The sequence below is a fragment of the Macaca mulatta genome, chromosome 1, assembly GCF_049350105.2.
Source record: "Macaca mulatta isolate MMU2019108-1 chromosome 1, T2T-MMU8v2.0, whole genome shotgun sequence".
Classification (NCBI taxonomy): Eukaryota; Metazoa; Chordata; class Mammalia; order Primates; family Cercopithecidae; genus Macaca; species Macaca mulatta.
Window position 1 is genome coordinate 19913769 of NC_133406.1, and position 22843 is coordinate 19936611.

General features: G+C 48.9%; 1 long non-coding RNA gene across 1 annotated transcript in view; it reads right to left on the bottom strand.

The window, feature by feature from the left end:
* Positions 1-1082: 1082 nt before the first annotated feature.
* The window catches only part of LOC114678951 (uncharacterized), a 51701-nt gene continuing 29940 nt past the window's right edge, over positions 1083-22843 (bottom strand). Inside the window, exons 2-3 of the long non-coding RNA XR_003730599.2 lie at positions 2888-2935; positions 1083-1174 (exon numbers count right to left, since the gene is read on the bottom strand). This is a non-coding gene — a long non-coding RNA (uncharacterized LOC114678951). The remainder of the gene's footprint in view (positions 1175-2887; positions 2936-22843) is intronic.

The window sequence follows — 22843 nt, forward strand, 5'->3', positions numbered from 1 at the left end:
CTGAATTCTCATTACACTTCCCTCCAGCCCCCAGCTCAGACACGATCTCCTTTCTGGCTTCTCCTGAGCTTTAATAGCTGTCTGTCCCCTCTCTGTCCCCAGACATTTCCCAGGCAGAATTCCCCAGCTACCCTTCCAGGAGAGAAGCTCTGTCAATCCATCATGGTAACCTCTCAGTGCCTTGCACAGTGTGGGCCTCAATTCGTATATGTGGAAATTAGGCAAAAATTGAGAAAGTGCCCGTGGAAAGAGTTATTTGAGGAGGTGACAAAGGAAGGCTTGACACAGTAGAGCTCCCTTTCCCAGGGGATATGTTCCAAGACTCCGCGCTGGATGCCCGGAACCTCCGATAGTACCGAACCCTATTGTCTGAGTCTGTTCGTGTTGCTCTAAAGGAATACAGAAGGCTGGCAATTTAAGAAAAGTGGCTTCTTTGGCTCATGATTCTGATGGCTGGAAAATGGCAAGATGGGGCATCAGCATGTGGCAAGGACCACGGGCTGCTTGCACTCTCAGGTGAAGGTGAAGGGAGCTGGTGAGTGCAGAAGTCACACTCGAGAGAAGAGGTAAGGGAGAGAGGAGAGGTGCCAGCTCTCAAGGGAACTGACAGAGCAAGAACTCCCCACTCTCTCAGGGGAGGGCGTTAATCTATTCCCAAGGGATCCGCCCCCACGACCCAAGCACCTCCCATTAGGGGATCAACCTCTGGATCCACCTCCAACACTGGGGATCAAATTTCAGCATGCGGTTTGCGGGACAAACATCCTAACAATAGCGCCTATAGGCCTCTATGTTGCTGTTTCCTTTGCACATACATACCTAATACGAAGTTTAGTTATAAATTGGGTGCAGTAAGAGATTAACAATAATGATAAAATAGAACAATTTATGACAATATATTGTAACAAACGTTACGTGAATGTGGTTTCTCTTTGTCGTACGAAGTTTAGTTTATAAATTGGGTGCAGTAAGAGATTAACAATAATCATAAAATAGAACAATTTATGACAATATATTGTAACAAACGTTATGTGAATGTGGTTTCCCTTTCTCTTGACATATCTGACTGTACCATACTGACCTGTCTTTGGACCATGGTTCATTCAACCGCAGACTGGGGGCTGCTGCTGTATCTTCCAGGGATAAATGGGTCAGATTTATGTGGAGCAGGGGCCTGAGGGGTGGGAACAGAATTGGTGAAGTGAGAAAGTGTGGTTCGGGGGCTTCACTAGTGGGGTCTGCCTATTGAATCTGGATGGTCTAGGGCTGGCTCAGCCGTGAGCAGGATCTTAGGCGACAGCTCAGCGGGGGCCACCTGACAGCGAGGACCAGGCATACGGTGTCACCAGCTCATCCAGAATGTTCTCTCAGGTACCAAGGACACCCTGGGGTCTGAGGTGCCAGGCCCAGGAGAGTCATTTCAGGTGAGGCGTCATGTCTTAGAACGAAGTCTTGGGAATTTGAGGGGTTTATGAAAGCACACGTATAGAAAGCAGGGAGGCTCTTCTGTGGCTCCCGAGAACGAGCACAGCGGGGCTCCCGTGGCTCCACGGCGCAGCCTCGGTCTCGGGGAAGGCTCGGCGTGTGATTTCTATTAACTGGGTAGGTTTTATCAGGGTGCTTGGAGTCCCTGTAACTGACTTTGCCCTACTTTATAAATCCTTTCTCTAAATACTTCTGGGAGGTTTGGCTTGGCTTGGAGTGTGTGGGAATTAAAAACAATCCATTTCTCGGCCTCTAGAGTGGGTTCCATTTTCCTCAGCAGCCCTCCAACGTACCCAGGAAAAGGGGGTGGGTTTGTAGGGACTTAATTGGCTCACCTGACCGTTCTGGGCTACAGTTAGACTCGCATGGCTGTGAGGCGGCCTGGTCTGCACACACCGGCTGACACCAGCCTCTCAAATGGGAAACCCACTCAGGCAGAGGGATCGTCTCTTTCTAAATCTGCAAACAAGCCTCCGCTATTTCTGTTTAGGATTTCCCAGGTTCTCCACCCTCACTTCAAAAAGATTTCACTTTCCTCATCAGGGCAATTTCCCTTCTTCCTCTCAGAGTAGTCTGACTGGCCCAGACGAGGCACAGAAGCTGTAGGTGGCTCAGAAGCCTCTGTCCCCCCTGCAGAAACGCAGCCCAGGGTCCGGGTCATGGGCAGGCCAGGACAAGCTCCGTGCCCAGGACACCCTTTCTGCTGGGAGACAAGGCCAGGGACAAAGGCAAGGCTTGGAGGAAGTGGAACCTGATGCAGATCCCAGCTGATTCACGAATCTCCGGGCCCAGAGGCACTGTGCCTGCGAGCCCCAGGCCTCAGCAGCGGGGACTGAGCCTAAAAACAGGACCCAACTTACACACATTCCACACACTCCGTGTCTCTCGAGAGGAGCCAGGCAGCTGGGACACCTGACTGAGGCAGCCAGCCATTAGCATAAGGCCTCAGACTGAGTCTGGGCCCACACTCAGGGGAGTGTTTTATCTGCTGGGTTTCATTTGTAAGAGCCCTCATTCCTAGAAGGTGCACATTGACAGGACACGGACCAGCTCATTACTACTGCCCTGGAGGCAGCACAAGCTGTTTGTCCCATGGCCTGAACCCCCACCCCATCCTTCTTTTCTCCACTGCCATCGACATCAACATCTATACCCCTCAGAGTGCCCCCATGGGCGCTGCCGCAGCACGAGGTAATGAGCAATGGAAAGCGTGTCTCTGGCCCATGTGAGGGCAGCAGCTTGTCGGTGGCAGGTCGCAGGCCATGGTGGCCACCCTGACCCTTCTCCTCCTAGACTTCACTCACTGCTCAGGACAACTATCAGTGACTGGGAGCCGAGGGCAGGAGAGAGAAGCAGGCAGGTGTCCATTGCCCAGGTCTGGGTGCGGCTCTGACTTACGTACCTTGTGGCCGTAGAGGCTCCTCTTCATCTCTCAGCCTCGGTTTTTCATCTGCAAAATATTCAAAATTGTTGGCACATGTGGTTGTAGATGAATGAGTGTGTTCATGAATGTAAGTGTGTGGGTGTGAGTATGTGTGTGAATGTGAATGTATGGCTGTGTGTCTTAATCCATTCAGGCAGCTGTAATAAAATGCCTGAAATGGAGTCATTCATAAACAATATAAATTGACTTCTCACAGTTCTGGAGGCTGGGAGTTTTGGTGTCTGGGGAGGGTCAGGGGTCTCTGATTCCAAGATGGCGCTATGCTGCTGCAGGAAAGGAGGGCGCTGTGTCCTCTTGTGGGGAAATGAACCCACTTCCTTTAGCCCTTTTATAAGGCCTCCAACCCCATGCAGGAGGGCTCTGTCCTGGTAACTTCATCACCTCCTAAAGACCTCATCTCTTCATTCTATCACATTGGCTACTAAGTTTCAATGCATGAATCTGGGCAGACACTCAGCCCCACAGCACTGTGTGAGTGTGACAGCGTGAACACACGTGTGGGTGAGAGTCTATACGAGGGCGTATGAGCGCGGGTGTGTGTGTGGCTGCGGGAGCGTCAGTGTGTGGTGAGAATCATTTTTGCATCTCCTTTTTGTTCTACCTTTCACCGGGCATCTTGAGGGCAGATGTGGGGCGTCTGCCTCCTTCTCCCAGAACAGAGGTAGCCAGAAGGTGGGAGTGTAGGCAATGTCTCTGCTTACCTGTCTGGCTGCCCCAGGTCTCTCAGCCGTGAGGAGCGGCTGGCACAGCTTCCCTGACCACGTGGCCTTCTCCTCCTCATCCCACCCATGCCCTTCCTCCAAGCCCCGACCTTTCTGATTCACAGGTCCCGCCAGCCACCTCGGCAGCTCCTCGGACCACTCAGCCTCCCTGACTCTCCTTTGCCCGAAATTTCTGGGGTGAAAGGGGCCTTAGGAACTGAGCCCTTGACACTGAACCTAGGCCAAAGCCCCTTCCAAGGGCTCTTCCTTCTGCACCTGAGCACATCTGGGGTGACAGCTCATCCGTTTTGACTGTTGGGCCTGGCTGCCTTGAGCTGAGCTCTGGGTCCCCGGGAAGTCTCCACCTCCCCTCCTGGTTCTGACCAGAGGCCACTGAGCAGAGCAGGAAGATGATCTTCTCAGGACAGCCCTGTGGCTCTCTCCAGTCCCTCCTGAAACTCTCCCCCAGACCTGGCACCTGATGCCACAGGCTCAGCCACCTGTCGGCTGCACTGTGCGATCTAACAGCGCTGAACAGAAAAGACGCCTGAGCTTGGAGTTGAGAAGGTCCGAATTTAAACCCCCAACTCTGCCAGTTTCACCTGCAAACTGGGGACTGAAACCTCCTCACAAACTTCTCAAGAGGATGCAGTTAAAAGGCATGTGAACGCAGTTTGTGAAGTATTAACTATTTTACAATTAGATCATAAGACTCCTTTCTGAGAGAGTGCTTCAAATTATTTCCTGAGTGTCCCTTTTGTCTCTGTGATTTTGTTAAGTTGTAAAATTAATATTAATGTAATCGAAATTTAATTGAATCTTAATATTTAATATTTAAAAATAAGTTTGGCTGGGTGCGGTGGCTCACGCCTGTAATCCCAGCACTTTGGCAGGCCTCACCTGAGGTCAGGAGTTCGAGACCAGCCTGCCCAACATGGCGAAATCCCGTCTCTACTAAAAATATAAAAAATTAGCTGGGCATGGTGGCAGGCACTGGTAATCCCAGCTACTCAGGAGGTTGAGGCAGGAGAATCGCTTGAACCCGGGAGGCAGAAGTTGCAGTGAGCCGAGATCGCACCACTGCACTCCAGACTGGGCAACTAAAGCAAAAGTCCATCTCAAAAAAAAAAAAAAAAAAGTTTTCTGCTTCTTCTGTGTGCATGGAAGCTGCCGTCCTCGCCCCAGGGCGGGGGCTGGTGCACCTGGTTCCTTTCCCAGGCTGGCCTCCTCTCTCAGTCACTGCTCCCTGGGTCTCCTTGACAAGTCAGCTCCCCGGAGCCGTCCCCACCCATTTCCCCACTTGCTCATTTCTCACAACAGAAGCCGAGACAGCACCTTGCCTTGCCACTGAGGATGGCACATGGAGTGCAAGGCCAGTGTGCCAGGCAGTGAGGAGGACACTGGGGTCCCTCTCAGCCTCCTGTCCATTCCACCTTGGAGCCTGGGGAGGAAGGACGGGAAACTGCAGAGGTGCCTGGGTCACAGTTACCCAGCCAGTCCTGGGATCTGGCCAGGGATTTTTGTTAACTAAACAATGAATGTTTTCATGGCTTAAACCATGTAGGCCAAACCCAGACTGCTGCCTGGTTTTGCGAATTGCGTTTTATTGGCACACAGCTACCCCTGTGCTTACATTTCATCAGTGGTGCTTTTGCGCTTCAGGGACAGGCATGAGTTGTCGTGACAAAGGCTGTGTGGCCAGCGAAGCCTCAAATATTTATGTTCTAGCCCCTTGCAGAAAAAGCTTGCCATCTCCTGATTTAAATCATTGGCTAGTTGGTTTTTTGCTGACTATCAGCCAAATACATCCTAACTGGTCCAGTAACAGAAAAAGCAACCCCAAGAGCTCAGCCAAGGAGGTGAAAGCATCATCTCCAGGAACATGCGGCGAGAGCTCGTCGGCCAGTTGGCTTCAAGGCTCCACCACATCGTCGAGCCCCATCTTCATCCTGCATCTTTGTCGCAGGCCCACTGCATGGTTGCAGCGTAAATGCCACAGTGTCAGGACCCCTTATTCTACAAGAACGTTCAGTGGAAGAAGATGTTGATTTCCTGCCAAACATTTTTTTTTTCCTTTTAAAATTTAGACCAAAGAGATGTTCCCCACATGCCTCTTGGGAGACTTCTCCCTCTCCTGTCACAGCCAACAGAGCTGGGCCACATTTCTACCCTTAAACCAGCCGCAGGCACATACCAGTCACTGACCAGAGGGGTGGCTTCACCATAATTGCCTTGGATGAATCAGATCCACAATTATGCATTTTACTCTTTTCTGCACGGAGAACTCTTTTATATAGAACTTGTAGCCCCAGCCAGGCTAGCAACAAGGAGTGGCCCATCCACATACCGTATTCTAAGTATTGACCTGGCACTAGGCTCTGTGCTGGTCACCAAGGAGTTGGAGTCCAGCTGAGTGACAGGCTTGCACCCCAGGAGCCGTGGGGCCTGATCACCCAGATAAGGACTGAGGATGGTTGGGGATGGGGATACAGAATCCTGGGAGGCATTATGTCTACTGCCATTTTTTTTAATCACAAAAGCCACCAAGGTGAGGATGTGGAAGAAATATTTGGGGAAGTCAGGCAAGGAGAAGGCTTCCAGTAACACCTGCAACATCAAACCCTGCCCCTCCCGCCAGGCCACTGTGTGTCCTGCCTCAGTAGGAGCAATAGCTGACACCCATACGGCATTTGTCACGTGTCAGTGCTTTCTCAGTTCTTTGCGTGTATTAGCTCATTTAATCCTCCCTATGACCCCAGAGGCCAGGCATTATTACCATTCCATTTCACAGAAGAGAAACTGAGGCACAGAGAGTTTAAGTACCTCGCTGAAGGACCCCACTGTCCACACTTGGGTGCCACACGTCGGCCCGGGGTCTGGTTCCAGAGGCTGTGTGCGTTCCAGTGCGATACTCGGCCTCTCCTGAGGGATGATGGACTTGAGTGTGTGCCTGCAGGAACGCAGCCTGAACGCACTGCTCAGTATCCAACAACGTCACTCGTCTCCATAACACATCATTACGGATCCTGGCCCGTGCACACTGAGATAGACCAAGAGCTGGGTGCGAAGCCAGAAATGTCTTCAGCCTACAGACATGCCTTTTGTGTCTTTAATAAATCTGAGAGAAGGTTGGAATAAGAATTCAGTTCAGCAAAAGTTTATACAACATTTTCTATGTGCCAGGGCCTTCTGTTATGAGCTGAGGTTTCAAAATAAATAAGACACCATTCTGGTCCTGAGTGACCCCTCGAGGTAGTGGGGGAGTCAGACACGCGGCAGATAACAGCAGTGAATCTGCGGGTGCTGTGACTCGGCGATGTACCCCCGGGGCTCCAGTGGATGGGGGAGGCTTCTTAGAGAGACAACGTTGATTCTGTGCCTTAAACCATGAGTGGGAATCCCATCCCCTGAGAAATCGGGAAACTCCTCCAGTTTCTTCTTGCCATGCTCTCAGTCATGGGGATACTATCACCGTCATTTCTGTGTATATGGCCATATGGCTTTGCTGAGCTTTCCCATATGCAGTTCTGATTAAAGCGCACGGACCCTGTGTGGAAAGCAGCATCCTGTTGTAGTGACAGGCAAGGGCTCCAAGTGACTGCCCAAAAGCATGTGGTTGGTGTTTCAGTCTAAATAGACTCAGAAACCCTTGCCTTTGTTTTCTTCTTTTCTTTTTCTTTTTTTCTTTCTTTTGTTTTTGAGATGGAGTCTAGCTCTGTTGCGCTAGAGTACAGTGGCGCGATCTTGGCTCACTGCAACCTCTGCCTCCCAGGTTCAAGCGATTCTTTTGCCTCAGCCTCCCGAGTAGCTGGGATTACAGGTGCCTGCCACCACACCCAGCTAATTTCTGTATTTTTAGTAGAGACGGGGGTTTCACTGTGTTGGCCAGGCTGGTCTTGAATTCCTGACTTTGTGATCCCCCTGCTTCAGCCTCCCAAAGTGCTGGGATTACAAGCGTGAGCCACCGCACCCAGCCTATCCCTGCCTTTCAAACAAATCCTGTTGCACCACCAATCTGATGTATCTCCCGACCCCACCCCTGAGTTCTCAGCAGGGCCCCATTTATTTGCAAAACATTGACTGAGTCCCTGCTGTAAGCATGGCACTGTGTTAGGGACTGGAGACACAGTGGTCTCCCAGACAGGCAAGATTCCCGAGTGCGTCCAGGGACGGATCAGATTTCAGGAGGGGGAGCTCGGTTTGGAAGGAGGCTGAGACAGCTCCCACTTGAGGAGTTATGGTGATCCACAGTGCCACCGACATCTGTGCACGTCCAATAAAGGTGTATCAGATGAATAAATGAGCCACAATACACAGTTGGCAAGGCACTGATGAGCTAAGCCAAGTAGAATAAATACTAGGTCATTTGTCACATTCCGTAGATAGAGTAGCTGTGCAACATTTCTTGCACTGAATGAGAGGAGGAAGGCAGCTTACCTTCTCTGATCTGCTTTATGCTCCCTGAAGACAAGACGGAGAATGGGTCTTTTGGGGGGACACACTCATATTGCCATGGGTCAGGTATAGGACGTGCAGAGAGAAATCATAAGTGATCTTTTCCCTCGGGGATCTCAGGGTCTGGTGATGGGCAGATGAAAAAGGAATGCCCACAAATATCTTCAGTGAATGTGCATTGCCTGCCTGTGGCCTCTTGGGTGCCCTAGCAGCCCAGGTACAGAGTCCCCGTCCTCATGGTGCATGCTTTCCTGGCACTAAGTAGTGGTGCGGACCTTGGCCAAGCTGCCCTCAACCCCTTGCCTGCATTTACTACCTCATCTGTCACCTGGCACCGTCTGCAACTGTCCATCATAGTGTCTGTGGCGTTTCCTGTTTCTCTTCTCAGCTGTACCGAGATGTAAAATCCTGAGAGCGTGCATCCCATCTTTCCTGTTCCCATTGCGTCTGAAAGTGACCGAAATGTAGCAAGAGTGCAATAAATACTTCTTAATAAGCAATAAGTAAGAGCAAATGTAAAATTACAGCTGGTGACGAACACGAACGAGAAGGAAATAAGCAGGATCATTGGAAGGCAGAATGGGAGGGGCAGCAGTCGGGGAAGGCTACTTGAAAGAGGTGGCATCTGAGTTAGACCCAGAAGGACAAAGAAGCGACAATGGCTTGAAGTTTGAGGGTGATGAGCACGAAAGTGTTCCAGGCAGAAAGACAACTCCATCACCTTCCGAAAGGAAGTTTGTCACCTTCAGGGGAGTGTGAAGGAGGGAATCATCCACTCTGTAGGATGAAAAGAAGGGAGGTCCCTCTCGAAGGTGGCACTGGAGCTGGTCCCTGAAGGAAACATAAGATCTGGCTAGAGAGGAGGGAAAGGTATTCCCGGTGGGAGGAACCGCAGAAGCGAAGGCCTGGAGTTCTGAGTAAGAATGTCGTTTTCTAACAGCACACAGCCTGCCTGCATGATGTGGAGGGGCTGTGGGGAGTGATGGGTACGTTGGAGGGGTTCTCCAAAAGGTTTGACTTCTAAGTTAGGTTCCTCTGCACAGGTCTGGTGGGAAGAGTTGCTGGTGACAGGCCCTCCTGAGCTTTCATCTCTCTGACTCTCTGTGCCTGTCACTTCCATGGATAGTTGAGCTTTGGCTGTGTCCCTGAGCTTCTGCATCCTCATCTGTAAAGCGAGGGGGATGCCAGATGGTTTCTAAGCGTGCATCCAGACCTAACATCTGCGATTCTCTCATGACCTGAATAATAAGGCTGGAAAACCAGTTACCCTAGAAAAATCCCTTAGTCTCCATGAAGCTTGTGCCGCTGGATGGTTCTTGAGGGGAACTCAACATACGCCCCCCTCCGTCGCAATTTGCTTGTGATGAAAAGTCTTCCTTCTTCCTGGCTGGTCCTGATGGCGGGTGTTCTGAGACATGGCAAACAGCAAGCGCTGGGCATTCTGAGACACGCTAGGGCCTGGGGATCTTGCCAGGCCCAGGTTTAACTGGCACAATTTCTGATGGCTTCAGAGAGGATATTTGTTAGGTCCTGCCCGCCTAATGGAATATGTCACCATTCTGCAAACAGCATACCTGGAGCTGAAATATCTTTGGTAAGCAGTGAAAGAGATTACCTGGGTCAAGTTAAGAAAAGACTGGTGGAAGTCAAGGAAAGATTGCCCCTTTAAACAATATCACCTTTGTGGGTAGACTGGAGAGCTGGAGAAACCGTATGAATGTCACCCCATGCGACCATGCGGTAAGGCCTAAGAGGTTGTTAGGATATGTGATTTTTCCCAGGTAGAGGGCATGCAATGGCCAAATACTTTTCCTTGGCTATTCAAAACGCCCAGCCAATCAATAAATTCCTGTCTTTTTCCAGGAATGTTGCACACGGTTGTGCAGTGCACAACCTGTATAACCATCCATGGAAACCAGGCTATTCCACAATTAATTTATTCCACAGGGTTTATTTAATTGCTGTGTTGTGCTAGACATATGCTAGGCCATGGGGATAAATGGGTGAAATGCAATGGGTCCCAGCCCTCAGGGAAAGACAGAAAGATAGCATCGTAGGTGCTTTGATTGAAGGCTCAGGGAGGATGCTGTGGGAGGGTAGAGGAAAAGCCTTTAGCCCAGAATTGGCAGGAATGGAGGAGAAAAAGAGGACAGCTGAACCAGGAAAGTGTACTCTAAAGAGAGAGTGGTGCCCATCATTTGCTACTTTCTCTTGGCCCAGAGAACTTAAGTCTTTTTTTAACTGTGCTGTTGTCCTTCCAAACTCTACCACTAAATACTCATTCTTTTTTGTATTTTTTTAAAGATAGGATCTCACTCTGTTGCCCCGGCTAGAGTGCAGTGGTGCAATCATGGCTCACTGCAGCCTCAAGCTCCTGGGCTCAAGTGATCCTCCTGCTTCAGCCTCCCAAGTAGCTGGGACTACAGTCATATACCACCACGTCTGGCTAATTTCTGTATTTTTGTAGAGACAGGGTCTCCTGAATACTCACTCATTCTTCTAGTAGCATAGCATGGCATTATTCTTGGAAGAGAATGCCTGTCCCTGCGGATGTGGTTGGGGGAGGCGGGCTGGGGGTCACCAGGCGCGGCTCCCACCTCCTGCAGGTATGCCTACTCAGCCGGCCCCATCTTGCATCCATGTTTGGGGAATGAGCAGTACAGTTTTTCCATCTAACTCCAGAGTCTCACTCCAGTTGCCAGGATTTTAATCTCACCCTGTTTTCTGTGGTAATCTTTGTTTAAACAATGTGTCAAAATGTTTTTTAAACCATGAAAATACTACACAGTGGCATATCTCCTATCCACAGGGTACTACTGATCTGGTAACTGACCAAGACGCCAATAAGTAAGCAAAAGGCTTCCAGGAGCCAGAGCAATTATTTTTATCTCTAGGCAGTGACGTGAAGACATCCCACTCAGAGGGGCCACGAAGCCCACACTTGTGAATGTGTTTACTCCTCACACAAAATCCCACACTGGAGGCTGGGTGAGGTGGCTCACACTTAACTCTCAACACTTTGGGAGGCCAAGGCAGGAGGATTGCGTGAGTCCAGGAGTTTGAGACCATCCTGGGCAACATAGCATGACCCCATCTCTAAAAAAAAAAAAAAATAGCTGGGTGTTGTGGCATGCGCCAGTAGTCCCAGCTACTCCAGAGGCTAAAGTGGGAGGATCCCCTGAGCCCAGGAGGTTGAGGCTGCTGTGAGCTGAGTTTGCACCACTGTACTCCAGCCTGGGTAACAAAGTAAGACTCTGTCTCAAAAAACAAAACAAAAACAAACAAAAAAATCCCACACTGAGTTATTGGAATTAAACCCAAGAAATGCATGTGATGGAAGTAATCATCTTCCCCAGACCTGCCTCTCTCTGAGACTGACAACTTCTCCACACCTCCAGCCTTCATTCTTCCCCACGCCATGTCGATTACAGCCTCCACATGGAAACCAGCCCCATGTCTACTCCCTACAGCACCCCTCTCTCCACTAAGTCACCGTGACAGTGACTTGCCCCTCCACCAAGCACTGTGCAGCCTGATAGGGCTTTCTTTCTTTGTTTTTGTTTTTGAGACAGGGTCTCCCTCTGTCACCCAGACTGGAGTGCAGTGGTGCTATCATAACTCACTGCGGCCTCCAGCTCCTGGGCTCAAGCCATCCTCTTGCCTTAGTCTCCTGAGTAGCTGGGACTACAGGCACGCATCCTCATGCCTGGCTGATTTTTAAAAATTTATTTGTAGAGATAGTCATGCTATGTTGCCCAGGCTGGTGCTGGCCTCCTGGCCTCAAATGATTCTCCTACCCCAGCCTCAGATGAGCCACCTCACCTGGCCCTGACGGGGCTTTCTAAACTGCAAATCTAATCAATTGTTTAAATAAATCATACAATGGTTCTTCACTATCCTGAAGATAAAATCCACATTTCTTCACATGGCTGTACAGGACCTCCAGCGATCAGGCCTTTGTTTGGTCTGATATCCAATCTTTTCTCAAACAGTCGCTTCTTACAGCTCTCCAAGGCATCAGCTCTGTGCATTGCCAAATTTGTGCATGTGCTGCTCCTGGGCTTATATTGTGTGTGCCAGTTGGCAACTCCCTTTTTCCTTTAGGGCTTAGTTGGGAGGTGGCTTCTTTGGGAAGCTTACCCATCCTTTGCCCAGCTGGGTAAGGTGCTCTAGCATTAGTGGTCTGGTGGCATATTGGGATAATCTCTACGAGGCACTTACATCTGAGGGCTATGATTCTTCACTGGGTCTTTTAGCTGCATGAGAGCATGGCTCAGTCTTTCATTGATCAAATTTGTAGAGCATAACACACAGAAGGTATTCAATCAATACAAATTAAATGAATGAAGAGATGAGTTTGAATTCCCATGGAAAATGAGAAGAAATACATTCTTAGGGTTTGGGACACTTGATGAAGTCATACGTGCTGTTAATTAGGAATATTTTTAGCTTAGATTGACATGAAGCCTCCAGTAGTGGCGGCTTGGGAAAGAACTTAGTTCTTCATTCTTGTGCAACTCCCGTGGCCTATAACTGCAGAAGCAGTGAGGTCCCGTTGATGTTGGAAGAGGAGCCATCTTCTGAAAGCTGTGCCTGTGGCCTGTTTCATGTTCAGCCTTCCTGAAAATTCTATGAGTTGTCTAGATCTCTTAATAAATTACTCTTTCTGCTTTAACTAGCTAGTATTGATTCCAGTTGCGTGCAGCTAAGGACTCTGGTAAATACAAACCTTTGTCTGACTCTCACAAATGTCTCAAAGCAATAGTAATGCCTAGTTTTGTAGAAGTAACCACAGAAGCTTAGAAAAGGCAGCTTGGGAAGCAGTTGAGATGCTGCAAGCTGATTTCCAGGAGGAGAACTGGTCTATGCTGAAAACCTACCTGCAGCCTCAACTTTGCTTCTCTCCTGTGTTCGACTGCTGAATGTTGAAGCTGGAAGGAATACCAGGTTTCCTAGTGGAAATTTATGCATTTGATGGAGAGCGCCTGAGGTGCCCAGATTGCACGGCTTCTTTTTTTTTTTTTTTTTTTTTTTTTTTTTTTTTAAGAGACAGGGTCTTGCTCTGTCACCCAGGCTGGCATGCAGTGACATGATCATAGCTCGCTATAAACTACAGCTCCTGGGACGGGCGTGGTGGCTCAAGTCTGTAATCCCAGCACTTTGGGAGGCCGAGGCGGGCGGATCACAAGGTCAGGAGATCGAGACCACAGTGAAACCCCGTCTCTACTAAAAATACAAAAAATTAGCCGGGCGCGGTGGCGGGCGCCTGTAGTCCCAGCTACTCAGGAGGCTGAGGCAGGAGAATGGCGGGAACCCGGGAGGCGGAGCTTGCAGTGAGCCGAGATCGCGCCACTGCACTCCAGCCTGGGCAACAGCCTGAGACTCCGTCTCAAAAAAAAAAAAAAAAAAACTACAGCTCCTGGGCTCAAGAGATCCTCCTGCCTCATCCTCCCCAAAGTGCCAGGATTAGAGGTGTGAGCCACTGTGCCTGGCCCCACACAGCTTCCTAGCAGCTGAACTGGGAGGTCAGGTTATTTCTGTCACTCCGCACTGCCAAGGGCTGACAGAACAAAGAAACAAAGAGGAACTGGAAAGGCTGATCATGGGGCCGAACCATGGCTAACTGGCTTGAATCACAAATCTGTGTAACCATAATTTGTCGACTCGTAAATGTTTTATACCCCAAGGGAGCCTGAAACAACCTCCTTGCACTTAGAAGGCCCAGCTGGGCCAGTGCTGACTCCGACTCCTTGGTGGACAGGACCCCAGGGGGTGGAAGGATAAGGGCCAGGCTGGCCAGAGCCTCGGCGTCAAACCTGAGAAAGGGTCACACTTTTTTGCTTGTCAGTTTCCCAGCCTTTTCCATTACAGCATTTTTACCTGGGAGGTTTAATGAGCTCCCCTGAGTTTTCCCCTTCCAGGAGCTTAACTTAAAGTGTCAGTGTCTTAAGCATTTTCCCAGTAGTGGGCCTGGTGCTTTTGGAAGCTGCATTTCCTTTTTCAGGCGTTGGGGGGACCGCTGGGTTCTGGGAAGGACTGACGGGCGAATGGCCCCAAGCAGCAGCAGCAGCTTCCGGGCAGGGCTGTGCAATTCAGGCCGCCTGGGGAAAGGTGCTGTGAGAGATGAGAGGCAAGAACAGCTTTAAAAGTTAATGAGCTCGGCTGAGCTCCCAGGACCCTTCTTTCCAGGCGGCTTGACTTCTCTCTGCATTTCCTTGCCCTCCGAGCACCCAACTAACTTTTAACCCAGGCTCTTCCAAAGCTCTAGGGAAGAGGCTGCTCCCCTGGCTTCCTACAGAGTGAGTCTCCACTCCACGCTCTGGACATTGCTCTGGGAAACCCCTGCTTCCCAGACCAGCCACATCATGAACACGCTTGGAGGGGAGCTCAGTGCTGTTTCCTGCTACTGGTGAGGCTGGTGCCGGTGTGCACTGTGCAGGCGTCAGGACTGGTCATCGCTGTCGTTACGACCCCCTGCCTGCCATCCTTCACCCCCTAGTTTGATCAGGGTGCATCTCCACTGCCAGTCTGCGCAGGGTGGGGCTGAGCGCTTCCCTCAGCCTCCCCTTGCCCCAGAGCCTGCCTCTAACCGCAGTCTGCCCTGTGGACTGCTAGGCCATGAACAGCCCTGGAGGCTTGGTCCCACCTTTGGCTTGGGGGAGCACTGAGTGTGGGTCTCCAGCCTGTGTGGCCTCAGGGCCACATCTGCAAACATTCTCTTTCTTTTCTTTCTCTCTCTTCTTTCCTTCCTTTTCTTTCTTTTCTTTGACAGGGTCTTACTCTGGTGCCCAGAGTGGAGTACAGTGGTGTCATCATAGCTCAGGACAGCCTCAAACATGGGGGCTCACACAATCCTCCTGCCTCAGCTTCACTAGTATCTAGGACTATAGGTGTGCACCACTGGACTCCTCTAATGTTTTACCTTTTTAGTAGAGATGGGGTCTTGCTATGTTGCCCAGGCTGGTCTTGAACTCCTGGCCTCAAGCATCTTCCCCTTGGCCTCCCAAACATCTTGGGGCTACAGATGTGAACCACCATGCCCCACCAACATTCTCTTTCTCGATCCCTGAGTCCAATAGCAGGAAGGTAGGGGATGAGGGAAGGTTTCAGCATCACCGGGAGCTTTTCCAAAAATCTCATGTTGTCCTTCTCTCTGGAGAGCATTTGAAAGGGGCCACAGTGGCTGAGAAATATTGGACTGTATTACTATTTGCAATCTTCTGATTGTCTATGAGAATTCCTTGGGTAAGATTTGTTAAGAATTCAGATTCCTGGGCTCCTTCTCAGACCTACTCAGCTGAAAGCCCTGGGGCAGGACCTAGGAATCTGCATTCGAATAGTCTCCTGGGTTGTCTTCATACTCAGCAGGTTTCAGGCCACTGAGTAAGGGGCCTTGCAGTCCTCTAGTCCCTTGTCGCAGCGCTGGAAGCAGGACGCTCCCGGTTTGGGTGGTGTTTGGGTTCCTTTTTAGAGCAGCCCTTCAGAACTTCACAGTGAAAGTCCTGCATCTGCCCTGGCCTGGGAAACTCACCTGCCAAGTCAGTTCCTGGAGCACAGAGTGAAAGGGTGCCCTTGTCTGATTAGAAACAGACACAGCTGTGCTGTATTCCGTAGCAGGGGAGAGGAGGAAGGGTGCTCGAATAACGCCATGCCCTGTATACACGTAATGCAAAATCAACATTCCCTCTGCTTGTTCCCAGCGGGGAATAAGAGATCCCATTGCACTCCTCAAAGGAACCACCCTCACCCACTGCCCTGGACACTTCCCTTCAATGCAACAGACTCAGATGTCCAGAGCTGTGGAGAGTCCTTTCTAAAGGTAGAATAGCTGCTTTGTCCAACTCCCCAGGCCCTCTCCTCTGAGCAAATGACTTTCAGATCCCTGAGAGATAAGCTGTAGTTTGGCTTCAGAATGTTGATAAAGGAGAGAAGGGTTCTCTTCAAGAGCGAGCACCCTGAGGTTTGGCCCAAACCTGGGCAATGAGAGTGATCAAATGATACAATTTCGTTATCTCTGCCCGTCTGCGTAGATCTATTGGCTTTGGGAGGCCAAGAAGAGTTTCAAAAGAATAGTTTAAAAAAAAAAAAATCAGCAAACAGCCAATTCACAGCTGTGTCCTGGATGGTAGGCCAGGTGGTAAAAGAAAAAAAAAAAAACCTGCCAAGATCACATTTAAAATGGAATGAGTTTCATTTTACAGTGAGAAAGGGAGGAACAGCCAACACCCAGGGACTGGTCCCAGGCGCCCGGCCATCATACTGCCTCCAGATCACTGGGTGCTCTCCTGTTGAACAGTGTCTGAAATGTAGACAAAGCAAAGGCATCTTATCACATGGAGGAAACTGAGCGAGGCCGAAACTGCACCCTTTTTACACTTGCCATCATTCATGAACATCTAGGGAAAGTAAGACACAGACTCAGGGGTGGGGGCTGGGAAGAGATGTGAGTGTGTAAGTGCGGGCGGTTCGGGGTGAGGGACTGCACAAAACTAGTCTGGAAAGTGACCAATTAGAAAATCAGTTTTTCTCCCATAACCTCAGGAGATGGTTGTTTAATTCAGCTTTCTAATTATAATCCAAATATTCCCAGGTGTCACCAGCCTGAAGATCCAGAAAAACCATCCACATTAACACTCAGTTGGAAGGTTCTGACCTCTCCTCAACGTCCTCCCAACGCTGTCTCAGGTGTGCTCACCTGAATTCACATCATCCAGACACTGCTGCTTTCCCCCCAGGAACTGCTGGGTGCCTGTGTCCAGGGCAGACAGTCGGCAGCCACACTCTGGGGTGGGCGTACCAGCTGTTTACAGCTGGGTGCATTAGTTATGGCTGCTTAGTGCTGGCTTTAACGTCATGCTGGGCATTAAATATTTTGAATATAACCCTGCCCCTTCCACAATCTGCTGGAGGTGGAAGATGACGGAAAGGCCCTCCACCAACTGTGGGTTCACTTGGTCTTGGGGGCCCAGAAACAGCATTGATTGAACTCCAACCTCACAAAGTCCCTCCTGAGAACCCCACAGGCTGGACTGAAGGCTTCATACTCCTTGCTTCGCCTCCTGTCCTTGAGCCACACTGGGACACAGGCACAAAGTCCCCTCCATTTCCCATTGGCTTGAGCCACCTAAACTGTCCCTGCTTCTCCTTCAGGTGAAATCTAGAAATGCCTAAGTGGATCAGCTGTGCAAATAAATCTTTCCAGGTTCCCCAGTCCCCAGACTCCCATGTGGTCACGTAGGCTTAGCTGGGACCACCATGCTCCGTAATCAAGGAGACAGACAAAATGTTCAGCACTGAACACTCCACAATAAGAGTTTGTGGGAAGAGAAAATGAACAAACCAAGCAATTGTGTTAAAAATTGCAGAGGGCAAGCCACAGATTCTAAACTTGGACCATCTGAATGCAATTCCTGGATCTGCGACTTCCAGCTTCAACATATTATGTGCTTTCTGAGCCCCAGTTTCATCTTGTGAAAAATGGGCACAATAACAGTACCTCCTTGTTGAGAGCTGTTGGGAGGGTCAAACATGATAATCTAGGTCTAGGATTTGTCGTAGGACCCGTTGTATGCTAAGCGCTCCATAAATGGTGACTCTGATCATTATTATACATAATCAATGAATCCACATTTTAGAAAGAAGGCATATGCAGAGATGATGGGAGAAATGGAAAAGATGAGTTGCTTTAAATTAAATCTGGCCAGAGATGGCAGGATACTAGGGTGCCATGTGTTCAAAAAGCCAAATTAAACATGGCTCACAGCTCCCTGACCCTCGCCCTCCATTGACCAGGTTTCTTGCTGTGTCAGAGGGTTGGGAGGAGGGCAGAGCAAAGGAGGCTGCAGCTGGGCTGTTGAATTTGGCCCTCCTACTAGCCTTAGCCTTAGCAAGAGAGGTCAAGGCTTTTTTGTCCTACCGAACAGTCAGCCTTGTTTTTCTTGAATGGTGATTGGCCAGGAGTCTCTCAATTTGGCTGCACATTTCTGTTTCTGTGGGCTTGGGTTGAGGATCAACAGCCACATTTCCACTTGCATTAATACATTTAGATAGACCCAGCCATCTGGAAAAAACCTTGAGATCAACTCCAAGCTGATGAGATGCTAATGGTGGCAAGAAAACCGGAAAAAGCAAAAATAAAAACATCAACTCAGCTGATGAATTTAAGTTTCACTCTTTTCTTTCTACATCTATTCTCCAGCAGAGGTGTCCATTGTCAGGAAACTGACTGCAGATACCATAGACTGGGTGGCTTAAATAACAAACGTTTACTCTCACAGTTCTGGAGGCTGCAAAATCCAAGATCAAGGCACTGGCAAATCCAGCGTCTAGTGAGGGCTGGCCTCCTAGTTCACAGACAGCACCTGCTTGCTGTGTCCTCACATGGTGAAGAGAAAGGCATCTCTCTCATGCCTTTTCTTTTGTTTTCTTTTGAGACAGGGTCTTGCTCTGGCATGGGCATACCAGCTCTGTGACCCGTGCTGGAGTGCAATGGCATGATCACAGCTCACTGCAGGCTCAACCTCCCTGGCTCAAGTAATCCTCCCATCTCGGCCTCCTGAGTGGCTGGGACTATAGTCATGTGCCACCACACTGGCTAATTTTAGCTTTTTGTAGTGGTGAGGTTTCACCATGTTGCCCAGGCTGATCTTGAACTCCTGAGCTCAAGCTGTCTGCCTGCCTCGGTGTCCCGAAGTGTTGGGATTGCAGGAGTGAGTCACTGTGCCCAGCGTCATGTCTTTTCTTAAAAGGGCACAAATCCCATCATGAGGGCTCCACCCTCATGACCTAATCATTTCCCCAAGGCTCCATTTCCTAATACCATCACACTGGGGTTTAGATTTCAAGGTTTGAATTTTAGAGGGACACAAACATTCTGTCCATGACATCAACTATTGTAGTATTGATATCTATCCATTTACTTGACTAGATCTCTGATCACTGCACTGGCATCATCCAAAAGTGTCTTCTGGGGCCTGGATGTGGTGGCTCACACCTGTAATCCCAGCACTTTGGGAGGCCAAGGTGGATGGATCACTTGAGGTCAGGAGTTCAAGACCAACCTGGCCAACATGGTGAAACCCTGTCTCTACTAAAAATACAAAAATTAGCCAGGTGTGGTGGTAGGCGCCTGTAATCCCAGCTATTCGGGAGGCTGAGGTAGGAGAATCCCTTGAACCCAGGAGGCGGAGGTTGCAGTGAGCTGAGATCGCACCACTACACTCCAGCCTGGGCAATAGAGCAAGGCTCCATCTTTAAAACAAACAAACAAACAAACAAACAATAAACAAAAGCGTCTTCTGGTGTATGGAGCCTGATAATTAGAAGACCTGGTCTTGATTCTTGAAATCATGCTCATGGCAAAGTGTGTCATTGTCCTGTGTCATCTCTAAGACCATAAGAAATTTGAGGGCAGGAGCCTCACCTTGTCCTTTTTAGTATTCTGCACAAATGCTTAACAGGTATTTGCTGATTGACTGATCTCCCAAATTAACTATTTTTAGACCACAAATCCATCTAAATGTCTTTCTCTGTTTCATTTTCAAGACACAAGCCCATGCTTTACTATAAGTTTTATGTGGTATGCAACAAGTGAAGATAATGGAAAATATGTACCTATTACCATAGTAAGCAATAATTGGTCAACAAATTCACATTTCTTCCAGTGAAACTGAAGGAAAATAGATAATTATCTCTCCAATCAACTTAGACAGTTTTCCAAATAGCAGTTGGCCATTTAAAAGGTCTCTTTGCTTAAGAATATCAGAACATAAAGTTCTGTAGGCTTAGATAGCAATTCCGAGGTTTACAGAGGAGGCCTGATAGCTGGAATTGAGAAATCCTTGGACAACCAATGATCTCAATGTTATTCCAGTTTTAAGTGAAACACTCTCTTGCTAATACAATGCTAATGTGGTTATAGAAAGTAAGCGTTTTTAATGGAAACTCATGTTTGGTACCTTGGCTTACATGGAGTACATTTGTTATTAATTACTCATTCTTTTTCAAAGCCAAGTCTAATGGGTGATGACAACACAAAAAATTGGCAAGGTCAAAAGTAGTTCAGCAGTTATTGGTTTAAGAAACATTAATTGAGCAGTTTTTGGGTAGCAAGCAGCGTGCTGGGTGCTGGGAGGTAGTGTGGTAGGAATATACAATGCCCCGCCTCCCAGCTCCATTTTATCCAGGGGTCATGGGCCGTGGGTGCAAATTATGGCTCCACGTGGACACCCAGCTGGACCAGAGCTGATCCTGTGGGTGGTGTTGTGCTCTCTCCCTCAGCACCTGTCCCTGGAGGGTCTCTGAAAGTCCAGGTCAGCCCCTGGGCTGGGTCCCCACAGTAAGAAGGGAACTGTGATGGGCAACACCCCAGAAAATAAGACTCGCAGCCTCACTTCAGGTCAGTTCGCAAGGACTGACATCACACAGCAGGCATTCGAAGATGCTGCTGACCCAGGTGGATGACACAGGGCACTGGGGTTGGAGGAAGGTGAGCGGGGAGGGGAGAAAGCCCTGTATGATACATCACAGACATACATTCCTGGGTGATAAATGGCAGCCTCTGACCTGTCTCTTTGGGCTGTCAAGGAGATGATGAAGCTTGGGATAGGGTGGAGAGAGGCAGTGCTCTGGGGGAAAGACTGGCATTTTCCTGGGGGAATGGGGGTGGCGGTAGGGGATGAGAAAGTATCTCTTGGGTGAGAAGTCAATGGTCCATTTCCAACACTGGACTGTAATGTCCTTCTAATCAGTACTCCATCTATCTGATTCCATAATGGCATTCGAGGAATGGGGACACCATCTCATCTTTTAGGGAGAAAATAATGGTCTAGAGAAATCAATGATTTTCCAAGGTCTCTCTTAAGAGACCCATAGTAGTACTGGGACTTTAACCTTTGGCTCTGTTTGGGTGCAAATAACCAGAGTGAGAATAGAAATCTAATATAATCATCCAAACCCGCCATCAAAGGTACTTTCAGCAGACTGAGTGATTCATCAAAAACAAAACCAACCAACCAACCAAAAAATGAAACAGAGATGCGCTGAGCTGGTGCAGAGGAGGAGATCCACAGAAGCCTGAGGAACAATCCTTGTCCTCAAGGACATGAGCCAGAAACCCAGGTGAAAGGCAGCCCCCAACACAGGTGTTAAACCAGCCAGCTCCAGTCCAAGGTGGAATAGAGCAGGCATTCTGGGGTGATATAAAAATTGAAATATGGGAGTCTCTGGACCATGTCCCCATGCCATAACTCTTGTGCGCTTCCAAACCCTCTTTCTTACTAACACCAAGGAAACAACGAACATGTCACTACCTTGCTTAGATATTTCCGATGGTCCCATCATCAACAACAAAAGTTGCTCCTTTGCGTGGGAACATGCCCTTTGTAATTTACACCCTGCTTTCCTTGCCAGCTTCCTTTCTTCAGACCATCCAGCTTGCTGCTTCTTGCCCAGCCATGTGGAGCTAATGAAGATGTGCTGTTCCACGCCTCTGTGCCTCTCCACATGCTGTTCCTTTCCCTGGAGTGCCAACCCTTTCTGCCTGCTGTCCACCTATCAAACTTCCACTCATCCTTTACAAACCAGCATAAGCATCAGCGCTTTGGGGGTGTGCAAAAATACCAATGTGTAAGTAGAAATGGAATTAAAAAAAAATCTGCCCAGAAAGAGTCAAATACATGCCTTTCATGGACTTTTTGTGAAACACGAGAGGAATCCAAGGTTTCCTTAATGAATGCATAAGCCAAATGACACGCAAATAATACAGAAAAAGAACTTCTAGGAAAAAATGAGGCCAAAGTATTTGGGGCAATTTAAGGCATCCAGAGAGCTGAGCTTTCTCTCTCTTCCCAGGTGTGTTCCGTGAACTATAATTGCCTTTCCTGGCCTTGGGGAATGACAGTAACCTATGATCAGAAGATGAACAGGCCACCCCAGCCTGAGGGGGAGATTTCACACCGGAAAAGCTTGCTGAGGTGGCTTGTGGAACATGAGTTGAGTTGTAGATAAGCAGATAGATGGGAATGGAGTGGGATGACTTGGGAGAAAGGCACAAGCAATGGTGTAGAGGGAGGAAAGTGAATGTGGCAGGGGGCTATTCCTGCTTCCTGAAGCTGCCCACTTGGATATGGTGACAATGTATGTGCCATATTTGATATATTATATATCTATAAGCATACACAAACACATCATAGTGCCCGGCTTCTGAATCTGGGAATATACTCACTATAATAGCTATACTTGGCCAGGCGCGGTGGCTCACACCTGTAATCCCAGCACTTTGGGAGGCTGAGGCAAGTGGATCAAGAGGTCAGGAGTTCAAGACCAGCCTGGCCAAGATGGTGAAACCCTGTCTCTACTAAAAAAAAAAATACAAAAATTAGTTGGGCGTGGTGGTGGGCTCCTGTAATCCCAGCTACGGGAAGGCTGAGGCAGAGAATTGCTTGAATCCAGGAGGCAGAGGTTGCAGTAAGCAGAGATTGTACCACTGCATTCCAGCCTTGGTGACAGAGTGAGAGTCCGTCTCAAAAAAAAAAAAAAAAAAAAAAGCTATGTTCTGTGGATGTGTGTGTGTGTCTCATATAGTTTCACTGTAGTATATATACAGTGTGTGTACATATATCTACACACACAAATTTTAGGATCTGGGAGTATAATCACTATAGTATCTACACTGTGTGTGTGTATATATATATATAATATATACAGCATATATATTTAGTCACTCTCTCTCTATATTCACTCTAGTATACATGCTCTA